Source organism: Penaeus vannamei, chromosome 27, assembly GCF_042767895.1.
Source record: "Penaeus vannamei isolate JL-2024 chromosome 27, ASM4276789v1, whole genome shotgun sequence".
NCBI lineage: Eukaryota > Metazoa > Arthropoda > Malacostraca > Decapoda > Penaeidae > Penaeus > Penaeus vannamei.
The window spans coordinates 31999005-32007566 of NC_091575.1; positions in this window are offsets into that span (position 1 = coordinate 31999005).

The following is an 8562-nucleotide window of genomic DNA, read 5'->3' on the forward strand; positions in this document are numbered from 1 at the left end:
AAGAAAGTGAGGTATTCATGGTGTATGTGTGGGAAGAAAGTGAGGTATTCATGGCGTATGTGTGGGAAGAAAGTGAGGTACTCATGGTGTATGTATGGGAAGAAAGTGAGGTTTTCATGGTGTATGTGTGGGAAGAAAGTGAGGTATTCATGGTGTATGTGTGGGAAGAAAGTGAGGTTTTCATGGTGTATGTGTGGGAAGAAAGTGAGGTATTCATGGTGTATGTGTGGGAAGAAAGTGAGGTATTCATGGTGTATGTGTGGGAAGAAAGTGAGGTATTCATGGTGTATGTGTGGGAAGAAAGTGAGGTATTCATGGTGTATGTGTGGGAAGAAAGTGAGGTATTCATGGTGTATGTGTGGGAAGAAAGTGAGGTATTCATGGTGTATGTGTGGGAAGAAAGTGAGGTATTCATGGTGTATGTGTGGGAAGAAAGTGAGGTATTCATGGTGTATGTGTGGGAAGAAAGTGAGGTATTCATGGCGTCTTTATAGGAAGAAAGTGAGGTATTCATGGCGTATGTGTGGGAAGAAAGTGAGGTATTCATGGTGTATGTGTGGGAAGAAAGTGAGGTATTCATGGCGTATGTGTGGGAAGAAAGTGAGGTATTCATGGTGTATGTGTGGGAAGAAAGTGAAGTATTCATGGTGTATGTGTGGGAAGAAAGTGAGGTATTCATGGTGTATGTGTGGGAAGAAAGTGAGGTATTCATGGCGTATGTGTGGGAAGAAAGTGAGGTATTCATGGTGTATGTGTGGGAAGAAAGTGAGGTATTCATGGTGTATGTGTGGGAAGAAAGTGAGGTATTCATGGCGTCTTTATAGGAAGAAAGTGAGGTATTCATGGTGTATGTGTGGGAAGAAAGTGAGGTATTCATGGCGTCTTTATGGGAAGAAAGTGAGGTTTTCATGGTGTATGTGTGGGAAGAAAGTGAGGTATTCATGGCGTCTTTATGGGAAGAAAGTGAGGTATTCATGGCGTCTTTATGGGAAGAAAGTGAGGTATTCATGGCGTGTTTATAGGAAGAAAGTGAGGTATTCATGGTGTATGTGTGGGAAGAAAGTGAGGTATTCATGGCGTCTTTATGGGAAGAAAGTGAGGTATTCATGGCGTCTTTATAGGAAGAAAGTGAGGTATTCATGGCGTCTTTATAGGAAGAAAGTGAGGTATTCATGGCGTATGTGTGGGAAGAAAGTGAGGTATTCATGGTGTATGTGTGGGAAGAAAGTGAGGTATTCATGGTGTATGTGTGGGAAGAAAGTGAGGTATTCATGGTGTATGTGTGGGAAGAAAGTGAGGTATTCATGGTGTATGTGTGGGAAGAAAGTGAGGTATTCATGGTGTATGTGTGGGAAGAAAGTGAGGTATTCATGGTGTATGTGTGGGAAGAAAGTGAGGTATTCATGGTGTATGTGTGGGAAGAAAGTGAGGTATTCATGGTGTATGTGTGGGAAGAAAGTGAGGTATTCATGGTGTATGTGTGGGAAGAAAGTGAGGTATTCATGGTGTATGTGTGGGAAGAAAGTGAGGTATTCATGGTGTATGTGTGGGAAGAAAGTGAGGTATTCATGGTGTATGTGTGGGAAGAAAGTGGGGTATTCATGGTGTATGTGTGGGAAGAAAGTGAGGTATTCATGGCGTCTTTATAGGAAGAAAGTGAGGTATTCATGGTGTATGTGTGGGAAGAAAGTGAGGTATTCATGGCGTCTTTATAGGAAGAAAGTGAGGTATTCATGGCGTCTTTATGGGAAGAAAGTGAGGTATTCATGGCGTCTTTATGGGAAGAAAGTGAGGTATTCATGGCGTCTTTATGGGAAGAAAGTGAGGTATTCATGGCGTCTTTATGGGAAGAAAGTGAGGTATTCATGGCGTCTTTATGGGAAGAAAGTGAGGTATTCATGGCGTATGTGTGGGAAGAAAGTGAGGTATTCATGGCGTCTTTATGGGAAGAAAGTGAGGTATTCATGGTGTATGTGTGGGAAGAAAGTGAGGTATTCATGGCGTATGTGTGGGAAGAAAGTGAGGTATTCATGGCGTCTTTATGGGAAGAAAGTGAGGTATTCATGGCGTCTTTATGGGAAGAAAGTGAGGTATTCATGGCGTCTTTATGGGAAGAAAGTGAGGTATTCATGGCGTCTTTATAGGAAGAAAGTGAGGTATTCATGGCGTCTTTATAGGAAGAAAGTGAGGTATTCATGGCGTCTTTATGGGAAGAAAGTGAGGTATTCATGGCGTCTTTATGGGAAGAAAGTGAGGTATTCATGGCGTCTTTATAGGAAGAAAGTGAGGTATTCATGGCGTCTTTATAGGAAGAAAGTGAGGTATTCATGGCGTCTTTATAGGAAGAAAGTGAGGTATTCATGGCGTCTTTATGGGAAGAAAGTGAGGTATTCATGGCGTCTTTATGGGAAGAAAGTGAGGTATTCATGGTGTATGTGTGGGAAGAAAGTGAGGTATTCATGGCGTCTTTATAGGAAGAAAGTGAGGTATTCATGGTGTATGTGTGGGAAGAAAGTGAGGTATTCATGGCGTCTTTATAGGAAGAAAGTGAGGTATTCATGGCGTCTTTATAGGAAGAAAGTGAGGTATTCATGGCGTCTTTATAGGAAGAAAGTGAGGTATTCATGGCGTCTTTATGGGAAGAAAGTGAGGTATTCATGGCGTCTTTATGGGAAGAAAGTGAGGTTTTCATGGCGTCTTTATGGGAAGAAAGTGAGGTATTCATGGCGTCTTTATGGGAAGAAAGTGAGGTTTTCATGGCGTCTTTATGGGAAGAAAGTGAGGTATTCATGGCGTCTTTATGGGAAGAAAGTGAGGTATTCATGGCGTCTTTATAGGAAGAAAGTGAGGTATTCATGGCGTCTTTATAGGAAGAAAGTGAGGTATTCATGGCGTCTTTATGGGAAGAAAGTGAGGTAGTCATGGCGTCTTTATGGGAAGAAAGTGAGGTATTCATGGTGTATGTGTGGGAAGAAAGTGAGGTATTCATGGTGTATGTGTGGGAAGAAAGTGAGGTTTTCATGGCGTCTTTATAGGAAGAAAGTGAGGTTTTCATGCCGTCTTTATAGGAAGAAAGTGAGGTATTCATGGCGTCTTTATAGGAAGAAAGTGAGGTATTCATGGCGTCTTTATGGGAAGAAAGTGAGGTATTCATGGCGTCTTTATGGGAAGAAAGTGAGGTATTCATGGCGTCTTTATAGGAAGAAAGTGAGGTATTCATGGCGTCTTTATGGGAAGAAAGTGAGGTATTCATGGCGTCTTTATAGGAAGAAAGTGAGGTATTCATGGTGTATGTGTGGGAAGAAAGTGAGGTATTCATGGCGTATGTGTGGGAAGAAAGTGAGGTATTCATGGTGTATGTGTGGGAAGAAAGTGAGGTATTCATGGCGTATGTGTGGGAAGAAAGTGAGGTATTCATGGTGTATGTGTGGGAAGAAAGTGAGGTATTCATGGTGTATGTGTGGGTAGAAAGTGAGGTATTCATGGCGTATGTGTGGGAAGAAAGTGAGGTATTCATGGTGTATGTGTGGGTAGAAAGTGAGGTATTCATGGTGTATGTGTGGGAAGAAAGTGAGGTATTCATGGTGTATGTGTGGGTAGAAAGTGAGGTATTCATGGTGTATGTGTGGGAAGAAAGTGAGGTATTCATGGTGTATGTGTGGGTAGAAAGTGAGGTATTCATGGTGTATGTGTGGGAAGAAAGTGAGGTATTCATGGCGTATGTGTGGGAAGAAAGTGAGGTATTCATGGCGTATGTGTGGGAAGAAAGTGAGGTATTCATGGTGTATGTGTGGGTAGAAAGTGAGGTATTCATGGCGTATGTGTGGGAAGAAAGTGAGGTATTCATGGCGTATGTGTGGGAAGAAAGTGAGGTATTCATGGTGTATGTGTGGGAAGAAAGTGAGGTATTCATGGTGTATGTGTGGGAAGAAAGTGAGGTATTCATGGCGTCTTTATGGGAAGAAAGTGAGGTATTCATGGTGTATGTGTGGGAAGAAAGTGAGGTATTCATGGTGTATGTGTGGGAAGAAAGTGAGGTATTCATGGTGTATGTGTGGGAAGAAAGTGAGGTATTCATGGCGTCTTTATGGGAAGAAAGTGAGGTATTCATGGTGTATGTGTGGGAAGAAAGTGAGGTATTCATGGTGTATGTGTGGGAAGAAAGTGAGGTATTCATGGCGTCTTTATGGGAAGAAAGTGAGGTATTCATGGTGTATGTGTGGGAAGAAAGTGAGGTATTCATGGCGTCTTTATGGGAAGAAAGTGAGGTATTCATGGTGTATGTGTGGGAAGAAAGTGAGGTATTCATGGCGTCTTTATAGGAAGAAAGTGAGGTATTCATGGTGTATGTGTGGGAAGAAAGTGAGGTATTCATGGTGTATGTGTGGGAAGAAAGTGAGGTTTTCATGGCGTCTTTATAGGAAGAAAGTGAGGTATTCATGGTGTATGTGTGGGAAGAAAGTGAGGTATTCATGGCGTATGTGTGGGAAGAAAGTGAGGTATTCATGGCGTCTTTATGGGAAGAAAGTGAGGTATTCATGGCGTATGTGTGGGAAGAAAGTGAGGTATTCATGGCGTATGTGTGGGAAGAAAGTGAGGTATTCATGGCGTCTTTATGGGAAGAAAGTGAGGTATTCATGGCGTATGTGTGGGAAGAAAGTGAGGTATTCATGGCGTATGTGTGGGAAGAAAGTGAGGTATTCATGGCGTCTTTATGGGAAGAAAGTGAGGTATTCATGGCGTCTTTATGGGAAGAAAGTGAGGTATTCATGGCGTATGTGTGGGAAGAAAGTGAGGTATTCATGGCGTCTTTATAGGAAGAAAGTGAGGTATTCATGGCGTCTTTATGGGAAGAAAGTGAGGTATTCATGGCGTCTTTATGGGAAGAAAGTGAGGTATTCATGGCGTCTTTATGGGAAGAAAGTGAGGTATTCATGGCGTCTTTATGGGAAGAAAGTGAGGTATTCATGGCGTCTTTATAGGAAGAAAGTGAGGTATTCATGGCGTCTTTATAGGAAGAAAGTGAGGTATTCATGGCGTCTTTATGGGAAGAAAGTGAGGTATTCATGGCGTCTTTATGGGAAGAAAGTGAGGTATTCATGGCGTCTTTATGGGAAGAAAGTGAGGTATTCATGGCGTCTTTATGGGAAGAAAGTGAGGTATTCATGGCGTCTTTATGGGAAGAAAGTGAGGTATTCATGGCGTCTTTATGGGAAGAAAGTGAGGTATTCATGGCGTCTTTATGGGAAGAAAGTGAGGTATTCATGGCGTATGTGTGGGAAGAAAGTGAGGTATTCATGCCGTCTTTATGGGAAGAAAGTGAGGTATTCATGGCGTATGTGTGGGAAGAAAGTGAGGTATTCATGGCGTCTTTATAGGAAGAAAGTGAGGTATTCATGGCGTGTTTATAGGAAGAAAGTGAGGTATTCATGGCGTCTTTATAGGAAGAAAGTGAGGTATTCATGGCGTCTTTATAGGAAGAAAGTGAGGTATTCATGGCGTCTTTATGGGAAGAAAGTGAGGTATTCATGGCGTCTTTATGGGAAGAAAGTGAGGTATTCATGGCGTATGTGTGGGAAGAAAGTGAGGTATTCATGGCGTCTTTATAGGAAGAAAGTGAGGTATTCATGGCGTGTTTATAGGAAGAAAGTGAGGTATTCATGGCGTCTTTATAGGAAGAAAGTGAGGTATTCATGGCGTATGTGTGGGAAGAAAGTGAGGTATTCATGGCGTCTTTATGGGAAGAAAGTGAGGTATTCATGGCGTATGTGTGGGAAGAAAGTGAGGTATTCATGGCGTCTTTATGGGAAGAAAGTGAGGTATTCATGGCGTATGTGTGGGAAGAAAGTGAGGTATTCATGGCGTCTTTATAGGAAGAAAGTGAGGTATTCATGGCGTGTTTATAGGAAGAAAGTGAGGTATTCATGGCGTGTTTATAGGAAGAAAGTGAGGTATTCATGGCGTCTTTATAGGAAGAAAGTGAGGTATTCATGGCGTCTTTATGGGAAGAAAGTGAGGTATTCATGGCGTCTTTATGGGAAGAAAGTGAGGTATTCATGGCGTCTTTATGGGAAGAAAGTGAGGTATTCATGGCGTCTTTATAGGAAGAAAGTGAGGTATTCATGGCGTCTTTATGGGAAGAAAGTGAGGTATTCATGGCGTCTTTATGGGAAGAAAGTGAGGTATTCATGGCGTCTTTATGGGAAGAAAGTGAGGTATTCATGGCGTCTTTATGGGAAGAAAGTGAGGTATTCATGGCGTCTTTATGGGAAGAAAGTGAGGTATTCATGGCGTCTTTATGGGAAGAAAGTGAGGTATTCATGGCGTCTTTATGGGAAGAAAGTGAGGTATTCATGGCGTCTTTATGGGAAGAAAGTGAGGTATTCATGGCGTCTTTATAGGAAGAAAGTGAGGTATTCATGGCGTCTTTATAGGAAGAAAGTGAGGTATTCATGGCGTCTTTATGGGAAGAAAGTGAGGTATTCATGGCGTCTTTATGGGAAGAAAGTGAGGTATTCATGGCGTCTTTATGGGAAGAAAGTGAGGTATTCATGGCGTCTTTATGGGAAGAAAGTGAGGTATTCATGGCGTCTTTATGGGAAGAAAGTGAGGTATTCATGGCGTCTTTATGGGAAGAAAGTGAGGTATTCATGGTGTATGTGTGGGAAGAAAGTGAGGTATTCATGGTGTATGTGTGGGAAGAAAGTGAGGTATTCATGGCGTATGTGTGGGAAGAAAGTGAGGTATTCATGGTGTATGTGTGGGAAGAATGTGAGGTTTCCGTGGCTTATATGTGGGAAGAAAGTGAGGTTTTTCATGGCTTATGTATGTGGGGGAAAAATAGATTTTCATGATGTATGTGTAGAGAGAAAAGGAGTGTTTTTTTCATGAGTTTTCATGAGTTTTCATATTATATGGGTGGAGAGAAAGGTCAATTTTCCACGTTATTTATGTGGCCAGAAAGGCGAGATTTTCATGAAGGTTTTTATTTAAAGAAAAAATGAGGTTTTCATGCTGCATGGTGTGTGAGTGCGGATCCAAGTGAGGTCATCATGTTGTATGTGTTGAGAGGAAGATGTGGTTCTCATATGTGTTTGTGTGGGGATAAAGATGAGGTTTTCATGGTGTAAAAGGAAAAGTGAGTTGTTCATGATGTTTGTATGAGGAGAAAGGCAGAACTCCATGATGTATGAGTGGAGAGAAAGACGAGTTTTCCATGTTCCTTGTGTGGACAGAAAGACGAGGTTTTTATTTTTATTTTTTTTATTTTTTTATTTTTTTATTTATTTTTTATTTATTTATTTTTTTATTTTTTTTTATTTTTTTTTTTATTTTATTTTTTTTTTTGAGAGAGAGAGGTGAGGTTTTCATAATTGTTTTGTTGTTGTTGAAAGAAAGATGAGGTTTTCATGGTGTTTGCATGCTGTATATGTTAAGAGAAATATGTGGTTTTCATTTTTTATTTTTTATTTTTCTTTTTCTTTTTCTGGTTTTCTGTTTCTTTTTCTTTTTCTTTTTCTTTTTTGCGTGTGTAGAAAGAAATGTGAGATTTTCATGATAGGTGAAATTCTCATAACGTTTGTACAGACAGTAAGGTTAGGTTTTCATAAAGATTTCTGTTGAAAAAAAAAGATTTTCATGAAGTGTTTACGAAGAGAAATATAAATTTTATCATGTATGTGTGAAGATAAAAGTAAGTATTTTTTCATAAATGTTTGAATATAAAAGTAAAGTTAAGGTTTCTATAATAAGTGTCATTGAGTTATAGATAAAAGGAAACGGGTATTTAGGATTATGATTCAAAGAGGGTAGACCGCATGAGATAATGAATGAAGGATGAGAAACAATGCGTAAAAGGAGTAATAGGGAAGTAAAGAGAATGAATAAACGTGTTTTTGTTTTTTATTTTGGTTGATAAGTTGCTAAGTATCTGAAGTGCGTGTATAGATGAGGATAACCGGATAAAACTCTAGGAAACAACTTTATAACCGGGTAAAGGCAAATTAAATATCAAAGGAATGTATAAAAAAAGTCGTATATTAATTCAGATTATCAAAGGAAATGGGGGGGGGGATGGAGTCACATATTAATTCATTAATTTAAAAGGGGGTTACCTGCGAGAGGATGTCGCCGAGTAGGAACAGATTTAAAAAACACGCGGGTGGACGACGAGCCTAAAACTAAATTCAAATCTGGACTTATTCGAATGCGTGGCGGGGCTTCGAGGACGTGCCGGGAAAAGAGATTCGGGACTTTCCAATCGGTGCATCAGCTAACGGATAATGATTAAGGACATAGTGTTAAAAAAAAAGAAAAAAATATATATATACATGTTACCTTGTATGAAAAATAAGTAGTCTTGGGTACCAGTTGGCATATTTAATCTTTCATCCGCTTTCAGTCAACAATGCGAATTTCCCTCTTTCAGCCTGTACATGCTTCCTATTCATTCCCTCACTCCGTTTTCCTGTTATATGCACAAAGCGCACTGTCAACTCCCCCCCCCCCCACAACAAAAGAAACCCCACATGCGCACAAGACAACAACATCAACGAAGCTACA